The sequence below is a fragment of the Halichoerus grypus genome, chromosome 12 (genome assembly GCF_964656455.1).
Source record: "Halichoerus grypus chromosome 12, mHalGry1.hap1.1, whole genome shotgun sequence".
In the NCBI taxonomy this organism is placed as follows: Eukaryota; Metazoa; Chordata; class Mammalia; order Carnivora; family Phocidae; genus Halichoerus; species Halichoerus grypus.
The window spans coordinates 77996380-78018705 of NC_135723.1; the positions used below are offsets into that span (position 1 = coordinate 77996380).

Genomic DNA, 22326 nt, shown 5'->3' on the forward strand with positions numbered 1-22326 from the left:
TGGCAAAATCATTTTATTTTTTTTGTTCACGCCCCAAAAAGGAGAGTGTAGAGAAAATTTCCCAGGGCCATGAGAGTCTCCCTGGGGAATTAGGGAGGTGAGCAGAGGGTGGCCTCAGAGCAGCTCCTCACAGACCCCCCTCTCCTGTCACAGGAGGGTCAAAAAATATTCCACCCAGACTCAGGTAAGCTGAGGCTCAAGCCTTCCCCTACAAAGACACCTCTGAGGTCGCCAGGGTGTTGTCATGGAGCCTCTCCCCTGCAACCTTCTTAGTAAACAAGCTAGGTAGAAGCTTCTTTCAGTATGACAGGATACATAGGTTAAATAAATTTTAATGAAACTGGGCCTTAGGTCCTCCTACTAGTGCTTTTTATGTTGTTTATAACTATGGTAACTGGTAATAAAATATTATCCATTCCTCCATCCTGACTCCAGTGTCATGACCAGATCAGTACTTGGAACTCTCCTATTCCCTATTCAAGTTTTCACATTAGTTATCATTGGGATTTTAAAATCTATGCTTTTTAAACATTTTAACCAAGATTAAGTTCACATAATTTTAAGTTCATAATATGTATTTCTACACATGCTACACCAGGTCAAATGTCAATATTCAAATGAAAAACGAAGAGTTGAAAGCACTTTAAATACAAGCAAAACCAAGTTCCAAGGTTCACAGTTTTTAACAGTTTACAGAACCAACCAATCTTTCTTTCCTTTGTAAACTGTTTCTTCCAAACCTTGATACCATAAGACAGTTAACCTGCAGACTAGTTTACATTTGAAGACACTACTACTATCCTTTTGTCATAGGATCACCTGATGAAGTAAGAATGTGTATTCCTTAACTGGCCAGAGCTGTTCATGTAGGGTGATTTGTATCCCTATTTTTTGGCTGTTGTTATACCCATTCTTAAATTAAACTTTTTAATGTTATCAACATTTAGAAACATGTACATAATTTGTAAAGCCCAATAAGGCATATTAGAAATAAGCAATGCCTGGCTACCTCTTTCCCCCAATCTGATTTTGTTCACCAATGAAGCAAACCCAAGACCACATCTTGACAACAGAAGGAATGGCTGCTTATTTAATCACAGCGTTAGGGGTGCTGAAGTAGACAAGAGTCCATTGGTCTCTTTCCTCTAAGTAGGTCATCAGTGAAATTACCAGACTTCTATTTTTTCCCTTCTATTTTTTCTTAAGTTTCTCATGGAAATTCTAAAATCTCTTTCTACATTTTTTGCAGTATTTTATTACCTGTAGAAGGAAAAAGAAGCTTTACAAAATAGTAATTGTTAACATGTTGTATTTGTAAAATCCATGATGGGTAGAGTCGGCAGGAGATGGCGGGCTACACTTTGAGATGGCCATGAGAATGGAGGAACTGCTAATTCTTCGTAATTGTTATAAATTTCCTGGCCCACATGGGTAATTCTGTCTTTAGTCATCAGTGCCCATACCACCCATTGAGAAGCCCTGCTCCAGGGCAGACACCCCTTAAGTCTGTTTTGAATAACAGTGGACTTCAGAGAATGGATGGAACATGATTTGAAGGGCCAACTGAGAACCAGAACTTCGGGAAACCACGGTGAATTATCTGGCAATTAAACGTATCCCATTGATAGAGCCTGAATCCAGAGCAGCCTCAGGCCTTTGCTTTCGGATTGGCAAAATAGCCCCTGGAAGCCCAAACAGTTTTGTTCTAGGGCCGTGGTTCCCACCTACTGCCTTTTCTATAATCCCCTCTCAATGGGAGGCGGTATCAGAAATGCCATTTCCGCTACCAGGCATTAGAAAGCAATAGAGTTCACGATGTTTATCCTGTGTCTTCTGAAACCATTCTAAGACTTTCACACAAAATTCAAAACAGTGGCCTTGGAGCAGAATTTCAAGGGAGGCCCCTACAAAGCCCGCCAACTCCATGGTTTCCAGTAAAAGGAACTCCTCTCCAGTCTTTTGAAACCTGGTTCAAGTAAAATACCATTCTCATACCAGAGTTTGAATCACATTTCCTCTGTCCACACAGCTTCTATATAGTCTTGCCAGAGAGAGCATTTACCCCTCTACTTCCTGATTAAAAAAAAAAAAAATCTGGCTGGCCTATTTTTAATATGCTAATTATCTCCATCTGTAAGTACTTCCTAGCCTCTTTGGCTTTTCTTGGCCCAACCTCAAATCCCAACATCTCTTCCAAGGGAAAAAAAAATGGGTATCCGCCTTACGGCCAGAAGCCAAGGTGCATAAAGAGAGAACTGAACTCTTCAAAAACTAAACATAAATATGGTGCAAACTGGCAATCAGAGTTTTAGCACTAAACCTTTTTAAAGATAATAAACTTTCCATGAACTTACTCTCTTTCACTTGGTTCCTATGAAGAGCAGTTCCCCAGGATACTGAAATCATAGAGACTCTTTCATATACTTCCCCAGATACATAAGAGAATCAGTAATCAGCCCATTTAAGTGAAGTGGTAGATGCCATGATGTTAAGTCTCCAGGCTTTCTGTGGACCATGACTGTTTTGTTCGCAAGTGGTATGTTTAGCTCTAAAAATTACATGGACTACCACATGAAACCTCATACTGTGTGATGAGGGAAATAATAATATCTTTGAAAAATGAAGTACACTTTCAAAATAATATGTTTTCTTTGGCCCCTGGGAATTTGTCTTTAAAATTGAGAGAGGAGGGATTAAAGCAACGCTCCACCAACGTTAGCAGAACTATCAAGTCATGCTTTCTGTTTGCGTAGGAAGTGGTTGGATCAAGGTCAAAACTTATATAATTTCCTGACATATGTGTAAGGACAATCATTTCAAAACACGTATTTTTAACCACTTCATGAGAAGTGTGATTTTGTTTTCCTCCAAATATTTTAGAAGTCAGAGAACATTTTTTTGAATGTTTTAACTGTTCAAAAATCTTCCAAAATCCACAAAACCCTTTTAAAATCTTCCATACCTTACCATTCTCACTCTCCCCACCAAAGACCGGTTTTGGCACTTAGCCAGAACAAATTCCTGGGGGGCAGATGCTATTGGTTGGAAGAAGAAAGTAAAACAAAACAGAAAATGGAGCCCAAAGTGACAGACTCGCTCCCTGACCGAACTACAGTCAGGCCCCTCTGAGACTGCTTCTTGGCTAGGCCTCGCCCTTGGCCTGCCTTTAGCAAGAATCTCGCTGAATCAGTTTAGTGAGAACCCCTCCCCTTGATATTTGATCAAATCCCGCATCCCTTTTCCTTGGCATTTAAGTATACATGGTGTCCTTGTAGCAACAGTCCTGTTAAGCCAGTCTAACAAGAATTCCCCACCTTAACTTCTCTCTGAGTGATTTTCTATCTCTTGCTAGCTGCCTTTGCTGTATTCAGAGTTGAACTCAACTTCTCTCCCTATTGTAATAGTCTTGCACAAAGTCTTCCTTACCATTTTTAACAAGTGTCAGAATAATTTTTCTTTAACAAGGGATATGAGTAGGAATTAAGACTGGCATAAACATCAGGAATTTAAAGGTCCCCAAACTACAAATTCTCACCCAAATAAATATTCACTAAGTAACCTTTAAAGTACAGTCTACTCCTTAAAATTACTGTTTTCTAGTATTTACTGTTTAAATAATCACTTACCTATGATATCTTCTTATCTCTGCACATTCTACCGCCATCCCGAATATAACAGCACTTGCTGGTATAACTTTCCCATACTTTTCGCAATTAACCATTTTCACGTCTGGCCTAAAAATATAACCAAAAAGTTATATTCAGTTATATGTATGCAGAAATATGTGTGCATGATTACCAGAAAGAAAATTAACAAGAAAAAAACCTTTAAAAGCAATAGGTAAGGATAAACAAGTTAAGGCATTTTTTTCTTTGAAAAGTTTCTTTTGTTAACTAGACTTATTGTAGTGATCATTTCACAATATATAAAGTTTTTAATCATTCTGTTGTATACCTGAAACTAATATAATGTTACATGTCAATCATACCTCAATAAAAAAACTTTATTTGTGTATGTGTGTGTGTGTGTGTGTGTGTATGTGTATGTGTGTGTGTATATACATATACAAACAAACAATAGATATGAGTAGCTTATGACTTGGGCAATTAAGCCCCTCCAAGCTTTCAATACTTGACTATGGAGTAAATCTACCATGTTTATTTTGTGTCTTAGAGAGAGCACTCTGGCACACCACTACCTACCACAATTTGAAAAGCGGGACACGAGATACATGCTGTAATGAAACAACATGCAACACCTGCTCTCTTGCAAAAATGTTATTCACTTTCAAGTTACATAAGAAATACATGAATATATACTTACTGCAGAAGCTCCAGTTAGCTGCTTTTTACTCCACCCCCCTTCCCAGAGGCAACCACTGTAAACAATTCAGTATTACTCTAGAGGTTTTAAAATTAATTATATATGTATACAGAATTTACTTTCTCATGCAAATAGCAGATTGAACACTATCTACTGGCTAATACAAAGTATTTTTTTCTTAGTCTTTCTGAAAGAATGGTCTACTGTAATACAGTGTCTTTCTAAAATCTAAACTGCCTTAACTTACTTTGATTTTCAATCCACATTTATGACCAAAAATTCACATTCAGAAGTAATAGGCAGATGAATTTAAGGAGTAAACGTTAACCCTGGCAGAACTTGTACACTTATTTCTAAGTATGCTGTGGTATCTAAATTTGAAAATATGAATGCCACCGTATTTCTGCTTTTATTTGACATTGTAATGAGAAACTTAAATGGATCTTTTCGAAATGAGCTCTTAATTGCCTTTGTTGCTTCCCCTTGCTCTTGGTAATAACAAATCCATTATTCTAAAGGCAGCAAAGATCATGGAGCTAGAATTGGAGTCCTGCTTTAAAACTGCTTGAAATTCTGTCCTGGGATATCTGTTTCCGTTTTTCCTTACGGCTATATTTTAAAATATTTATTGGACTTAAAAATTGGCTACATTGCCTGGGAAATCTGGAACCCAGAGATATCAGCCACCAAAGGAAGGAGGAAATAAGCAGCTGGCTGAGAAGCAGTGTACATGAACTGGGGGCCTCTGTTGTGTAAATAGTGGTCTTGCCTGACTAGACTTATATTCAGATTTATCCTGTCCTTTTTATTGTTCCTTGAATTTAGCAAAACAAAAGTTTCCCCTAGCTATAACCTGAATCATATTGAGCAGGTCAATTCGATTTGAGGCCATTAAAGACAGTGCAGCCATAATAGGTTTTTGCAAATGTACTGGATTATGTTTTTGTGACCATTGAGGGTTCTCAGACCAGTTAATTCATTGCATTTGTCATTGAGCTGAAAGAATTCTTTAGGAGCTCTACAATGTTTAGGAGCATTTTTTTTTTTTAAATATTAGCATACTTATTTACTTTTTTTTTAAAGATTTTATTTATTTATTTATTTAATTTATTTATTAGAGAGCGAACGAGAAACAGCATGAGAGGGGAGAGGGTCAGAGGGAGAAGCAGGCTCCCCGCTGAGCCGGGAGCTCAATGTGGGACTCGATCCCAGGACTCCGGGATCATGACCTGAGCCGAAGGCAGTCGCTTAACCAACTGAGCCACCCAGGCGCCCGTTTAGGAGCATTTTTTAAGAAAAAAAATATTTTTATTATAAAGTAATGCATGCTTATTGTATAAAATTTGAAAATAGAGAGAGAGAGAGAGAGAGAAAGTAAAAATCAGCTATAATTCTGCTATTTAGTGATAATTCTTCTTGGAAGATGTTGTTGATAACCTATCCAGTGGCCATTTCTATTTTTTTTCTCATCAAAAATAAACCAGATTAGAAGTAACAATATGCCCGGCCTCAAGGGATTACTATATTAGTCTACAGTAAGCATGAGCAATACCATTATTTTCCCCATGCTTAAGCATGTGACTCATTTCTGACCTAGGAGTTGCAGGGGAAGCATTATGAGGGCTGTGGCAAAATTTTGCTTCCTGAAAGACCACATTTTAGGGGAAAGCCTCTTTTGTTAGTGCCATTTTACTTCCTTTTTTGAATGTAGTCTTGGGAGTATGTAAGGCTTGGAGCTGCAGCAGCCATTTTGCAACCATGAGGCAACAACTCAAAGGCCAAAACTAACATGCCAAGAGCAACATAATAGAAGCCTAGAAAGAACTTTGATCATTGATAATAAAGTTGAGCTGTTGAACAAATACATTATAGCTTACCTCCAGACTTTATGTTAAATTAATAATAAATATTCTTCTGTTTTTAGCAGCTATTAACTGAGTACTCTTGATTAACCCTAACTCATTCAAACTCATGTACCTATTATAGCATTTTTGATGTATTTCCTTTCATATTGCTAAAGTAAAATAAAATGGAGACCAGGATAACAGACAACCCAAGGAGACAAAATCATTTAAGATACATAAGCAAAATATATTTTAGTGTATTTCATAGATATAAGTGAAACTTAGATTATTTCTTATAAATGCTTCTGATAATCATAAATGAAACTAAAGTCATTTTCCTAAAATGGGATAAGAGAATCACTTTTAACTAAACCCCTGCCATCTGGAAACCTCCATTGTAATAACCAATAATTATGAGTGTTAAACAACTTCCTCCTTTTTCACTCAAATAGCCATCCTGAAATATCAGGCCTCTGAACTTTATGCCACTTTTGGGTTTGAAGTCTCTCTGTTTGCAAACAGTTTTTTTTTCCCTGCTCAATAAAATATTCATATCAAAGCTCTCTGAATTTTCTTTAGACAGTATATAAGTACTTTTAAAATATGGAGTCATATGAAGCACAGTTTTTGTATTCTGCTTTTCCCCCCTGAATAGTATCCTAAGTCAATAAATATTCCTTAAAAACATAATTTTTAAAAATTTGATTACAATATTCCATCCTATTGGTATATACTTATGTTTAACCATACCTTTATTGTTGGAAATCTTGGTTGTTCTTTTAAAATATACATAATAAATATTCTGATCAGAAAATTCTTGCACCTATTTTTTTAAAAAATCAGACTCTAAATTTTTGCTTTACAACATATTCCTAGAAGTGAATGCTCTGCTCTTTGTTATGTAAGACCCTATTGCATTTATGATGTTTGAGAGGAAGAGTCTAAGTAGTAGATTGATTTGTCTTTTCTCTTGCTGAAACACTACCTGCTCATACTCTCCTCTCTGAAGTCACATTCATTGCCAACCTCTGCAGTGGCACAGCCCACAAACCTGCATTTGTCCTCATGGAAAGTTGCCTTTTGTTTCTAGAACACAAAGCAAGAGATATAGATAATTGTGTCTCAGAGGCCCGGATGGTGTTTATCATTAAAACAGGTGTTTAGAGTCACAGGTTGTGCTGTAGTGACACTGAACAATTCCCAGTGACAGTGGCACCCGGCTGTTCTTTTTTTTTTTTTTTTTTAAAGATTTTATTTATTTATTTGACAGAGAGAGGGAGCAGGAACACAAGCAAGGGGAGTGGGAGAGGGAGAAGCAGGCTTCCCATGGAGCGGGGAGCCTGATGTGGGGCTCGATCCCAGGACCCTGGGATCATGACCTGAGCCGAAGGCAGACGCTTAACGACTGAGCCACCCAGGCGCCCCCCAGCTATTCTTTAGTACGTCTACTTTTTTGTTTGTGTCTGTGTGATGCAGGACCACCTAAAGGACAGGATCCAGGGAAATATGCATGTAAGGATGCTTTGGATTAAAGGCCACTCATTGTTCAAAAGAAAGAAAAATGACATTTTAAGTTATAGTATTCAAGCAATATTTAATTGTAAGGAATTTTGTCAATGACCGTATGTGTGTGGAGGCACACGGAGATTGAATTCTTCGCTTTTTTATTTGTGATGATTGATGCCTCCTGTATATGTTCACCCTTTTGAAATGAATATCAGGAATTCATAATGGGTTCTCTTGATAGAAATAGATGTATGATAATTTATGCACACATATGAGTAAACATAAAAGAGAAAGGCATTGTGAATTCAAGCACCAGATGGATTCTATATGAAACCTCAGCCCATAACTGATTGATTTTGGAATGATACAATTACCAAAAGCATAGTGACACATTCCAATTTCTTTGCTAGAGCTTCAGTTTTCATAGGATTTGTTGTAGTCTTTGGTGCCATTACTCAGTACACATGATCTCATTATCTGTTAAATTGATCAAAACATTAAGACTAGTGTTTTGTATTACTACACATTTTTATGGAAATAGAATAAATTTAAATAACATCATGGTTATATATGGCCTGTGTTGATGGCATTTGTGGTTGGCTTGTAGAAAAATTCGTACTCAGTGCAAAATCAACTCCTTCTCTGTTAATATATTCCTGCTTGTTGATCTTGTGGAAAGTTTGTCATATTCACTCAGAGCAGGGAAGCTGAGTGTCAATGAATGGATATGGGGATCTAAGAATCAGAGAACTTGATTTTTAGTTCTGGTTCTGCCACCAGTTATGATTTGGCCCGAGTCTCTTCGTCTGTCTCATGAACTGCTCTAGTAAAGTAGTTTTCTGGAGTATGCCCCCGCGTAACCTGAATAACCAGGTTGTGTGGGAAGGAATTTGAGGGGTATGCAATCAAGTTGAGTAATAAGGAAATAAAAGTAATAAAAAACTCCTGGGTGATGTGCTGAGGGGCTGGGAAATCAGTCACAGTTTAGCAGGGGAGGTCCACCATAATCTGCCATCGTTATCAGATGTTCTTGTCCATAAAAGCAGAAAAAAAATTCAACCTTCTTCAATTCAGAAAGGTAGTATCTATTACCTGTGACAATGCTGCTAAGCATCCAACCTGGAAATTTATTTTCTATATGTGGAGCTGTCCTTGAACGTGCAAGCCAGTTGTTTCTTTTCACATCTTATTATAATTACCTCCACTGGGTGTAGGATGGATGTAGCATTATCTGGTTGGAAGATAGACTGAAAATTGGTAGAAAAATGTTCACCTATTGGAAATGATATAGGAAAATAAAATGGCAACTGTAACCTCTGGCACTTCAGGAATTATACACTTCATTTTGTTAGAGACAGACAGTAAAAATGACTTAGGAGCACCCCCAGGAAAATAAGTTAACAAGAAACAATGTGGGTCTACTGACCACTAGAGAAATGCAGAGGGATATAAGATGAGATCCAGGCACTTTGCTTCTAATCTGTTTGTTAGAGCCACATAGGTAATCATGGCACCATGATAGCTGAAGAAGCTTCCTTGTGTTAGCACAGATACACAACACAAATACTCTAAAACACACACAGTTTTAAATGTCAGATAATGAGAATGAACAATTATGGAGCACTGTTGCATACCAAGCATTGGGCTAAGCACTCAGACCAGCCTTTTGAAGGTTCCCTTATCCCCACTTCACAGATTAGGGCACTAAAGTTAGGAAGACAAAATGACCTGCCTAGGAACACAATGCGAATGAATTGTCAAATTGGGATTAAAAATCCAAGTCTGTTTGCCTCTAGATCTCTAGCCCTTAACATTTATAGGATACTGGTTCTAGATTTGCTTTCCAGAGAACCTGTATCTAAAATGCCATTTCCAGGGGCGCCTGGGTGGTACAGTCGGTTAAGCATCTGACTCTTTGTTTCAGCTCAGGTCATGATCTCGGGGTCGTGGGATAGACAGAGCCCGGAGTCAGGGTCCACGCTCAGTGTGGAGTCTGCTTCAGGTTCTTTCTCTACCTCTCTCTCTGCCTCTCCTGCTCATGGTCTCTCTCTCTCTAAGATACATAAATAAATCTTTTTTTAAAATGTCATTTCCATCACTTGCCATCCTCCTTAGCTTTATTTTCCTTCACTGCATTTCCCATTATTATATGATTTATGTTATTAGATACCATATGCTTTACATTATTATATATATTATTATATACAATTTACTATTACTGTATACCTATCGTTAATTCCCACCTCTTCTACTCTGTCTGCCTCCATGTTTTGTCCCCTGCTGACCTCCTGTGCTTTGAACGGCGCCTGGCACAGTGTAATTGCAAATACATATTTGTTGGGATACATCTGCACATAGCAACTTGTTAATATGAGTGTCACTATTTTCTTTCTATTTTTTTTCATAATTGGGGATTTTTTTCTTTATCTGTTATTTGCATTACTTTTAGCTATTGCAGTTATTTTTTTAACTTATTAACTTTACTTTTAATGTTAATAGAAGATTAGACAATTGACACCTAGAGAAAAAATGTCAGATAAAATACGTAAAACGTATTTTAAAAACAGAGGTTGAAAAATTTTGCCCTAAGTAGAAGCTAATAGGCTGACATTAGTTCAAAACATTTCACAGAATGAGCAAGAAAATGAGTAACTGGGCTTTGACCAGAGACACGGAAGGTCACTTTCCAAGAAAATGCTTTGCAAAACTTTTATCAGAAAATCGCTTTATCATTTTGAAATTTGAGGTGTTACACCTTAGCTTCTATGTTCCACTTCAGAAATAACTATCTCATCTTGCCATTCAGCAAAGATATTTGCTTTACAGCTTTCATTTATGTTGCCAGAAATATTTTTTTTAATGCTTTGTTCTGTGGCATCTGCACTCTTCAAGGTGATGAAACCAAAAAAGCACCTTTTTGTGTTTTCAACAGTATTGGAATTAGCCTCAAGAAAATTTAATAATTCAGGTACAATATAAATGCAACAATAATAATTTTTTTTCATTTACTGCTGTCTGCCCTGGTCCTGAACTTTTAAACCAGTCTGACTCATGTACCCCCAAGTCCTGTGGGAAATAAAAGCCGCTCTGTTTGCAGCAGATGCCTTGGATCCTGTCTCTCGGCCCCTCCTTTCTCTACACCCTATCTCCTGCCTACCGCCCCCACTGAGCATCAGTTCTGCTGACCTCTTTGCTTTGTCGAAAAGCAAATCTTTTTCTGGTTCCATGCTCACCTTTGGTTTTGAAGACTGCGTGACTTAAAGGAATCTGGACTTTGGGTGCTGTCTGCAGACTTGGCTCATATTCAAGATCAGGCTCCTCCTATGTTTAGTACTCTGAGCACAATACAGCGCCCCTTGTTGGTTCAGCTCCCAAGATCCAGACTTCTCACGGTGTCCAAGCAGAGCCCATTTGGTTCCTCTCTAAGGAGTGTTAGGTAACTACTCAGCTGGTAGGTTTGTATTTTTACACCAGGTACAGAGCTGTTTATCTGGAAAATGCCAGGCAGGAGTCTTCCTGATGTGAAAAAAGTTCAAGCCATAAAACAAGTCAGCTGCTGCAAGAATGTAATATCTGTGATCACACAGAGGGCTGTTTAGAGACAGAGAATGTGACTCATTTTCTAATCCTGTGAAATGCGTAGGCCAGTATGCTGCATGGCCAAGCAGGGACAAGGATTTGCAGAATTGAATTCATCAGAGCAGATACTCAATATTGCCAAGAGATGGCAGATGTGAGCATATCTCTTTAGTTCAAACCTTATTTACATAGTTCAGCTATGACATAGTCCTTGAGTTCTCTCTGCTCTAGTTCAGGCATAAAATTCAGCTCCGTTAACATTCATTCTCTGCATGTAATTCAGAGAGAATAAATAGTTAAGAAGAACCAATCCTGGTGTCTGTCAAGGGTATGCCATCTCACCACATGACACGTTAGAGCAAGGTGGGTCTTTTCTTGGTTCCCACTTGTATTGCAACCAGGCTTGAGATGAATTCCCCAATATCACGCACTGTCTGAGAAGGAACAGATTTTCAAAACTTACTTTTCAAAAGTATGCTCATCCAAAAGAGAGGGCATGCAACAATCTATCTTTTATTTTCCCCAGAGAGAGCCTGATTAGGTCATAGCTCTGCGGGACCGCCATAAGGATGTGTAACAGGGAAGAAACGCTGCCCCTCTGTATCTTGCTCTCCTGAAAGGGTGAATATGAGAGCCGTCTTGCCAGTGCGAGGACAGAGAGTCCACGTGGGTGGGAGGCAAGAGGGTTTAGGTGCTGGTTGTTTCTAAGTGTTGTCTGGGAGAGCCAGTTGCCTGGTGCTGGAAGAGCTTGGGCCTTACAGAGAGGTACAGTACCCCCTCCCGGAAGGAGGAAGCCCTACCAATCACATAGAAAGCTGAGTTTGGATTCATTGTTTGCACCAACAGCCTGAGACAGTTTATTGCCCAAGGAACCCAAAAGTGTCTCAGTAATTGCCAGACAATCCTGAGTGTTACATCAGACCACCTGTTTTGAAACATTAGTGATCATGCTATGTTTAATACATGTAAGAGCTGATTAGCAGGATGGTCAGACGTATAGGAGATCGTACAACAGAGGTAAATGGTTTTTTTGGGGGGGCATAAGGGGTAGTTCTGTATTTTCTATCGTATGCCATGTACGGAAGCCAAGACAGGGAAATCACTGTGTGAATTTGGTTTGAGCTATTCTGTGAACTAAATGTGGCTATAGATGGGAAGATGGTAACTGGGGTATAAACGTAATATGTCATTACTGCCGCAGTAGATGGAGTAACTGTGTGGGTCACAAATGATAAAGTACATGGAAGGTGAATATAGCACATATTTTTGGATATGTATTTATTTTCTCTGACCAAACTGTGGCAGGCTCCAATCAGTCATCACCACACACAAAGAATATCGCTCAGCACTTCTGGATCACAAATAACTAACACAAACTAGCTTGACTCAAAAGGAGAAATTTTTGTCAGGCAGCCAAATTAAAGGCAGGACTTCTGAGAAAACAGGAATCCAGGACTGACCGTCACATGGACTCTCTCTCTCTCTCTCTTTCTCTCTCTCTTCTCTGTGGTTTATGTTCATTTTCTCCGCAGCCTTCTTGACACATGAAGGCACGGCTGCCCACAGATTTAGAACTCACATCTTCCCAGATTTCCCACCACGGCGAAAGTATTTCGCTTTTCCTAGTTCTAATTTTTAAAACATCAGGGAAGGATTCTAACTGATGTCGCTTGAGTTTTGTGTGCATGTGGCTCGCGCAAGGTCATTAATGGTAGTAGCAGCCACGGCATAAACACAGGTTTGGAGTAAGGTGGGGGGGTGGGGGATAGAACAGAGTGGGTGCTCTCAGCAGGAGAGAGGAGGGGGGCTCCACACACAAAAAAAAAAACCCTAGAGAAGCCTGTGCAAGGTATTTACTGAGCACTTACCTGTGAATTCAGACTCAAGGGTAATGTCATTTAGTCCACCCAAGTCCATAAACGAAAGATTAATCTGCACAGAGTAGAAAGCCCCTGCAGAGGGGTGTTTCCAATGCAGGCCTTCCTTCTGTCGAGAGGGCTTTTTCTCCTCTCCTGTTTTAATCAACACATCTTTAGGGGTTAAATTTTTCTGTATGGTTTTGCTTTTCTAATTTTGTCATTCTGCTGGGTTGCCACTACTTTAATTGTATTTCCTGGGAATTCATCTAAATGTACATGAGTTCAATTTATGCTTTTCAAAAAAATGTTTCAAAACAAACTTCAATCATATTTTTACACGTAGACAGTCTTCTTAGCAGTTCTTGAAGTTAGGCAAGATCTTTCCACAAAAGAATTAAATTGTAGATTAATTTATGTCCCAAGTTTTTGGAATGAGAGGCTTTAAAAAAATAACTTGCGCAAGTGTTTTTAAATATGATGTTGTGTTAATTAATAAGATGGAACACACAGACCATGTCCAACACTGTCACATCCAGTTATTTTAATGGTAAGAGGAATAGGTGCTGCATGATTTTAAATGAGCTATACATTAGGGAAAAATCATTGTAGACTGCTAAAATCTGTCTAGACAAGGCAATATTTGCACCAGTTACTAAAATTCTGGACAAAGCAATATTTACACCAGTTACTCATACATTTTGGAGACTATGAGCATAGTCTAGTGTCAGGAGTGTTTGATATTATTTAGACACATGTCATAGCTTTTCCAATAAACTCTGGACAACCTGCCTAAATTCTGAATGGTGTGAATTTATCTCATAAGATCCAGGAATAAGCTTGGTATTCGCAACGTGAAGGCTAAGTTCATGAACACTTAAACTCAAAACAAAATGGATTCCATCAATTAAAACCACCATAACCCATTGTTTCCAAAACAACTGACTCCTGGTTTCTGTCTCTACTTCTGTCTCTTCTTCCCCCCTCCCCACGTCTCTTTCTTGAATTTTAGTGAATGTGCACTATAATTCATTTAATGCATTTGATATATTTCACCTGGGCATTTGGTCAACACTTTGTGTAACATTCCATTGCACTTTCTTGTTAGCAATATGTGTCAGTTAGAAAAGGCAGATGCCATGTCCATTGCTCTGTGGTCCCTGCTGTTGGGAGTTGGCTGTGTGAATGTGTGAGCCAGGCTTCCTTTATCAGAACTGGGACAGGGAGCTGGGCGTTTGTCTACTAGCCCATCTGCCAACCCCTAGCAAAATCACACAAGTATTTCCGAGGCTAATGCTGAGGCCAGTACTAAGATAATGAGCTCAGATAACGAGGCACCACTTCCTCTCAGATATCTTAGTTTTACAAAAGTGTTATGAGAAAGTACTATTTTGGCCGAATGGAAATATTGCTTATAAAATTTAACACAGAGACAATTCCCCTCAAAGAAAATACGTTCTTAAGCTAGAATTTTCTCATAGAAAGATACAATCTCCAATTTGGAAGAGAAGATTAATGGTCATTTGATTCAATTCCTCTGATATATAAATCACTTCTAGAACATTCCTGACAAGTGTTCTCTAGTCTCCGTTTGAAACTCTCCAGTGATAGAAACACAAGCAGTCATTCTTTTTTGTTAGGGGTATATTTGGAAAGGGAAGTAATCATGATGGCAATAACCACTTCAAATAAATGCTCCAGGAGAAAGAGGGTAACAGGAAATCCATCACCAACCCCCTTTCACCCTCCATGATTTAGGAGAAGCTCCTCTTTCCTTGACGTGGATGTTCTGACGAAAGTTTGGCACAGAGTTGGTTTTGGGGTTTTCTGAAAGCTTAAGGAGTCTAAGATATCCAACAGCTTCATCCTAAGATTTAAAATTAGGGAAATTTTTAAAATGTGGATTCAAATGGCTCAGATGAAGACCTAGGGATAGAATTTGGTAATAATCCTCCTGAAAAAAATTACCATAATGAAAAGAGCCAACCTGTGCATATGGTTTGGTAGCTGGGAGCTGGAATGTCTGTCCTGGGTCTGGGAGCTGTTTATTCCAGAACTTGCTTCTGATGAGCTTTAGAGCCAAAAGGAAAGCACTAATCTGGGCAGTAAGGGATTTGAGTACATTATGGGATACATCTGGCGATGGAGGGTAGGAAGGGTGGGGTGGGAGACACAGCGCACCCCAACTGGAGATATCTAAACTCTGGTTTCATTTACTTTAAGTCCTTGTTTTATATATTTTTTTGAGTCCACAAAGATCTGTCTGTACAGTGACAGTCATTCATGAATTTGATAATGGCTCTACACTGACTTCTATTCATTCCGAACTTTCTCCACTCCTTGATCAAGGACATTCTTTCCATTAAGTTGTCTTCTCAGTAAAATAGACCTTTTCCTCTCAATCCTTTTCTTAAATACCCTTATTTCAGCACTCAACATCCTTACTTGAACATTGTTCTACAGTCCAAATCACAACATGTGAAAATTATCTTTTGGTCATTTGGAACATTTGGAATGTGATTGGAGAACATGCTGTTTTATTTATATTCTAGCTTACTTAGCGTGGCAGATGCTGTCACTGCCCCCACTCATGTCCCTTGGCACTCACTTTTAGAGTTCATGTCCAAGAAGGCTTCCTTCTGCAAGCCCCTACAACTTTTACCCCAGGGCTTTGTCTCAGTGCAGGTGTGAGCAGGCCAGCAATGCCAGAACATGAATATCTCTGGGAGTAGTCCTCAGGTGATAATGAAGGGAACTGGAGGTTAAATATTCCAGCTTCCCCCAACTGAGGATGCAATTCTGGGTCAGGTGTCACATTTTCTTCCAAAGCTGCCCAGCAGGGCTAAGCCTCAGATGCCCACATGGTAAAACATGCTATAGGACACACCCTTTATCAGATTCCTTCCCTTCCCTGTCTCACTGCTCACACCCCTCCAATGTTCCTGGGTTACCTCCAAATTAATCAACATGTACTTAAATCCTCATTTCCAGGGCCTGCTTCTGGGGGAATCCAAACTAAGATACCTGAAGTAGTGCCTTAAAAAGTAAGGGAATGTGGATATTCATCAGGAAACCCATTTTCTCTCCTGTAATAAGAAGGAATTATGGTAATGTGTTTGAAGGGAAAGCACCCTCACCTCTCCCGACCTTGGGAGCAGGAAGAGATTCTGCTAACACACATCTTTCTCAATATTCAGAGTCTTCTAACTTTCTATACAACCTTGATAAGAGTGAGGGGTTAAGAGTCACTTATGACTTTTAGAACCCTCCTCTTTGCAATTCCTATATCATAACCTTGCACTTCACTTTGAAATAAAGTTTTCATTGAATTCATGTCTCAACTGACACTGAAACCGTTTTAATATCCTACTGTATAAGGCACACGTTCTCTCTGCTCTAGATTCCTCAAACTTTTGGAGGTCCTATGTTCACACTTTTCCAGTGTAAGTGGACATCCTAAGCACTCTCTGAAGTTATTAACAATATCTGAGAAATGCAAGCTGGGAGGGAAGGAATAACATAGGATCTGCCAACTGGCTAAGCTGAAGGCGGCATCAGCTTCAGGCAGAAATCCCGCAATGTTACAAATGCCCTTGTCAAACCAAATATTGATCAGACATTGAGAAACAATAAAAGGTAGAACATATCCCCTCTTGATTTTTAGGGCCTTCCTCAAGCACAAACTCTTCTCCATTTTCTCTCTGAAGCACTTCCCCTCTGTGGTGTAGGTAGGCAGTGTGAATGGAACAGCAAATAGCTTCTTTTAAAAAAAAACAACAAAAAAACAGGTGCAATAATGACAGTAATTGCCTTCCACAGATCACTGTAAGATTATTTAAATGTAGTACGGAAAATTTTAAGTTTCATGTTTTACTTCATATTTTGGATTAATTCTAATTCTTCACATTAGAGTCATAACATTTTAGAAAAGAGGGCACTGTGAAGGTCATTTACTCCAGTGTCCTACACAGTGTCTTATTGCACTTCGGCCTTGGCCCTGCAGCCTCTGCTTGGACACTATCACTGTGAGGGAAATCGTCATCTTCCCAGCCACCAACTCATGTCATGGATAGAAGGAATTCAGTCATCCGATGAATGATTGGACTGGCTGGCTTTTGGGGTGCTCTACTGCCCTGGAGTGTCTTTTCATATCTTTTGCATTTCCTGTAGGAACTTTACTAACTGAAAGATTATCTGGCATCTGCTGGACTTATTTTTACATTACTAATGATGGAATTCTGCTGTGCTACATACTCCCAAAGAAAATGTCACCGAAACATTCACATTCATTGAGGTCTGAAGCTTTGGGATATTCAATAACAAAGGACATCTTATAAGATACTCCCAATAGAAATTTTCTTCATTAATGGAAAACATTGCAATGTAAATACGTCACCTTCAACAATTGCACACATTCCAATATCCAAGTTTTGACCTTTAATTACAAACTTTGAAGTTCATAGTAAGCAAATCTGTCCTTGTGTCTCCTTCAGATATTTCATAAGGTAATAAATAAGTTTTAAAGATTTTATTTACTTAATTGAGAGAGAGAGAGAGCACAAGTGGGGGGGAGGGGGCAGGAAGAGGGAGAAGTAGGCTCCCCACTGAGCAGGAAACCTGACATGGGGCTTGATCCCAGGACCCCAGGATCATGACCTGAGCCAAAGGCAGATGCTTAACCGACTGAGCCACCCAGCGCCCCTATCTTTCTTTTAATCTGAATATTAACTAAGCTCCAAGATAACATCTAGGGCACAGAGAAAGACCAGAAAAGAGTCGCCAGTGTGATTAGGAGGTCAGGTGAGGAGTAGAAGAATGTTTTCCTGGTTATTCTCATTTAATCATTTTCCAATTGGCTATATCAGCATTTTCTCCACTGTGTTCTGTAGAACTCAGTTACTCCTCGAGTCATTTTTCTAGATGTTAACAGATACTTTATGAGAAAAGAATTCTATTGTTTATTTTGAAACAAATATGCATATCGTATCCTCACACCGAGGCAAAATGTCCGTGGCATATTAAAAACATTGGAAAGTCCTGCAGCAAAGAAATCTGTCTAATCCACTGGTTGACCACAGACTCTCTCCCCTCCGCCATAGCTATTAATGACACATGTTCCAATGGAATACCGTATAGGAACCCTGGCCTGCATCTTCTTTTAAGAACATAAATTGTGATGACTAGAGTAAACAGAATACAACAGATATAACCTAACCAGTAAAGACAAGAGTGGATTATTTAAGACACTGTTCTATGAATGTAATAAAATAACATATTCACTTTTTCAAGGCTGCGGTTGACCTGAACTAAGCGTGTTGTCTAATACAACTTCTAGGTCTTTTCCTTCACAGGTTGTACTGTGTGGTTCTTGTTAAATATTCGTAAATATATGAGCAGAAAATGTGACATCCATTCCTATTAAATTCCGGTTTACTGAACTTAGTGGATTCTTTACTTCAGCCACAGACACACACATTAAACTAAAGATGAAAAACACATTTATAGCATGATAGGTAATTTAATTATTTAATTATGAAAACTGTTCCATTTAATTTGTGCAGTCACATAATATTTATTTTTTAAAAGTGCCATGAAATGATATAAAACATTTAAAGATGAAATACTTTTCTTATTAAAAGAAAGAAATTATGTCCCAGAAAATTACCATAGTTAAGAACTTTATAGTTGGCAGTTACTCTCATAAAAGATGAAAGTCAGGCTCCCAGACTGAATTTGAGGAACAGCAGAAGTGGAAACGATAGCATTGGCTTATTGATAAACTGACTCTTTAATTTTCAGAATGTAACCAAACAGAAAATTCCAATTAACCCTAACTGCTATCTAAGAGCCACACACTGTTAAAGCTAAGACAGAGTTGACATTTCTCATTTGGAAAGTGACATGGAAATTAGGACATAAAACAAGAAGGTGAAAGACATTCAAATAGGCTGAAAAAAACTCAAGAAAAATGATTCATAATAATTAATTTACTTTTTTGCCACATATTGCAGATATAAGCAAAAGGATGTGGTGAGTAGGAAGTCTTTATGTTTAAATATATTAAATATTGGATGAATATAGAACAGAATTCTTAAGTTTGAGAAAATATTAGCAAATTATTTCCATATTGAGGATCCTTTTAAAACTTAATCCTCTGAGGACCTGGGTGGCTCAGTTGGTTAAGTGACTGCCTTAGGCTCAGGTCATGATCCTGGAGTCCCAGGATCGAGCCCTACATCGGGCTCCCGGCTCAGCAAGGAGCCTGCTTCTCCCTCTGACCCTCTCCCCTCTCATGCTCTCTCACTCTCAAATAAATAAATAAAATCTTAAGAAAAAGAATTTTAAAAATAAAACTTACTCATCTGAATTTGTACAACTTGACCTGTCTTTAGTGAAGAAATTACCTTCTACTGCTAGTTACCAAAATTTCCTCAAATTCCCCAATGATTGGGGCACCTAGGTAGCTCAGTGGGTTAAGCGTCTGCCTTTGGCTCAGGTCATGATCCCAGAGTCCTGGAATCGAGCCCCACATTGGACTCCCTGCTCAGTGGGGAACCTGCTTCTCCCTCTTCTGCCCCCACCCCCTGTCTGTGCTCTCTCTCTGTCAAATAAATAAATAAAATCCTAAAAAAATGTTTAAAAAACAAATAAATAAAAATTCTCCAATGATCTTTAATGGGGAAAGAGATAGTTTGTTGTTGCATCAGTACCAGTAAACTGCTCTAAGCTTTTAACCAAGGTGAGTTTACAATCACATTTTATATAAATGAAATGAAATTTTAAAAATCAGTTAATTTACGGGTGCCTGGGTGGTTCAGTTGGTTAAATGTCTGACTCTTGATTTTGGCTCAGGTCATGATCTCGGGGTCGTAGATTGAGCCCTGCACTGGGCTCCACGCTCGGTGTGGAGGCTGCCTAAGATTCTCTCTCTCCTCTCCCTCTGCACCTCCCCCTCTGCTTGCACACATGCACTCTCTCTCTCTAACAACAAAAAAATTAAATTAGATTTTAAGAAGCAGTTAATTTGATAAGCTCTATTTTAGTATTATTTTCTAGCTTAGTTGTCTGCATTTTAAAAATATGAACCTATTATGGTAAAAACAATCGGGTTATTTTGCACCCACAACTATTTAAATGTATGTCCTTTTGGTAGCAGTAGAGCTTGGTTTTTAGGTAAGCTTCTTATCTTAAATTATTATACTCAGAGCTCTCCATACAAAAATGTGTTACATGCACATTAAATAGGAATCTATGATTACTGTGATGCACAATGAAAATATGGAATTAAAGAAGAATAAGTTCAATGTACACTTGACCGAAAATATAGGGGGTGTTTATTTCCTTTTTCTGCAATAACCAAAGTAATGCTGTCATTAACACAATTATGTTTTCTTTTATTTTTTATTTTTTTTAAAGATTTTATTTATTTGACAGAGATAGTGAGAGAGGGAACACAAGCAGGGAGAGTGTGAGAGGGAGAAGCAGGCTTCCCGCTGAGCAGAGAGCCCGATGTGGGGCTTGATCCCAGGACCCTGGGATCAGACCTGAGCTGAAGGCAGACGCTTAACGGCTGAGCCACCCAGGCGCCCCTAACACAATTATATTTTCAATCTGAGCAGATAAAATTTATTTTTTAAAGATATACTTCAATTACTTGGAATTGCTGAAAAAGAACATGAGCAAAATTACTTTGTGGGAGAAAAGAGAAAAAAAGAATCTTTGCTTAATGGCAAAATGGGAAACGGAGAAAATAGGGGAAAGGATTAGAATTAAGGACATTCTATTTTCAGGTCATATGCTTCTGGTGTGGAAAAGACTGTGGAAAACAGAATGGGATTGTTAGGTTTGGGAACAGCATTATTGTTTAAAAGGCTAGCTATAAATATCTGCAGCCAGTATGCAAAGATAGAATACAAGTTACACATTAGCCCATTCATTCCCATTTAAGCACACAGGAAGTGAGACAAAAATTCTTCAACAGACAGTATCTTTAAATATTAGAAAAATGCATTTGATTGATTGAAAAAAATCTACTCACTTTCTGTGTTGCTAAATATCTGATACTCCATGTCCAGAAAGTACTTTATATAGGAAACAAAACTATATATTTTGGGGTGGAGGGTGGGGTATGGGGTAATACAAGACAGGGAGAAAGGAAGATCATTTTTAACTTTTACTCTTGCCTTTAGAGTGATAAGAAATGAAGAGAGAAAACAATTTTCAGGGCATTCTAGAACAATGAAGCAAAATGTCAAATTTTCCCAAATTTTTCATGCTGTCCTAGGAAAACAAATTCTTTACTGCAATGTCCTATTCAGAAATGTTATCCTCAGGAATGCAGCATTCTCCAAAAGCACTTCGCTAGGTTTATTGAAATCTTGTTGCATCCTTAGAAGACCTCAATTGATGGCTACTGTTTACCTCTGAAGTCTAGATTTGTTTCTCAGCTTTGAAGCCTCAGAAACTCCACTCTGTTTTAGCACTCCTGCCCATATCTCTGGGTAGACCTGTATTAAACTTCAAAACCAACATATAAACCTGATTATTAATTTTTTTAAATTTTTGGAGAGAAATAACTCATACAGGGGTCAAAAAGATTTTAAATGTATATGGCAAACACATTCTTTTCTTGCAGGAAGAATTTTATGGAAAGCTAAATAATAAGTCTGCTTAGTAAATATAGATCAAAGCCAAAGAAGCTGGCTAGGTGAAATGGATATTCAACAGAATCAGGGGCAAGTGGTCTCATGCTCTTAGCCCCACAGTAGAGATGATCTTGGGAATGACACCAAAATCCTTGGGGTCCTTTGGCTATGACACCTCCATTGGACAATGGTTAGATAGATAGCCAATGTCTGACTCAGTGCCTCTCTGACTGGTTATTCTGCTTTAAGATAAAGCCTCAAAGGCAGTAATGATTTAGAGCAGGTCTTTGATGAATTGAATGTAATATTTCTAGGGAGATCAGAAGAGGGCCAATAATCCCAGAAGGCAAGAAAGAAAAAAATTTTTTGGCTGATGACCAATTCCGTGACCTGCCAGAACTAATGAATTGAAATAAAAAATTGTAATAAGTGTGCAGTTGAACATCTACAATATGTCAGTCACTGTGTGCAAGGTGCTCTAGTTATATAGAGTATTAAAAATAAACATTAACCTTAATTCCCACAGTCTAAGAAGGAGACAGATCATTTCAACAAAAAGCTCAATAGAGGTAA

The 22326-nt window shown here is 38.4% G+C and overlaps 1 long non-coding RNA gene across 2 annotated transcripts in view; it reads right to left on the reverse strand.

Moving 5' to 3' along the window:
- Positions 1-22326, reverse strand: part of LOC144379678 (uncharacterized) — a 79197-nt gene that overhangs the window by 3463 nt on the left and 53408 nt on the right. The window contains exons 1-2 of one of the 2 annotated variants that reach the window (XR_013443007.1): positions 10907-11081; positions 3627-3734 (exon numbers count right to left, since the gene is read on the reverse strand). This is a non-coding gene — a long non-coding RNA (uncharacterized LOC144379678). Of the gene's footprint in view, positions 1-3626; positions 3735-10906; positions 11082-22326 lie in introns of those variants that run through there. The other variant, XR_013443008.1, reaches the window with a different exon arrangement.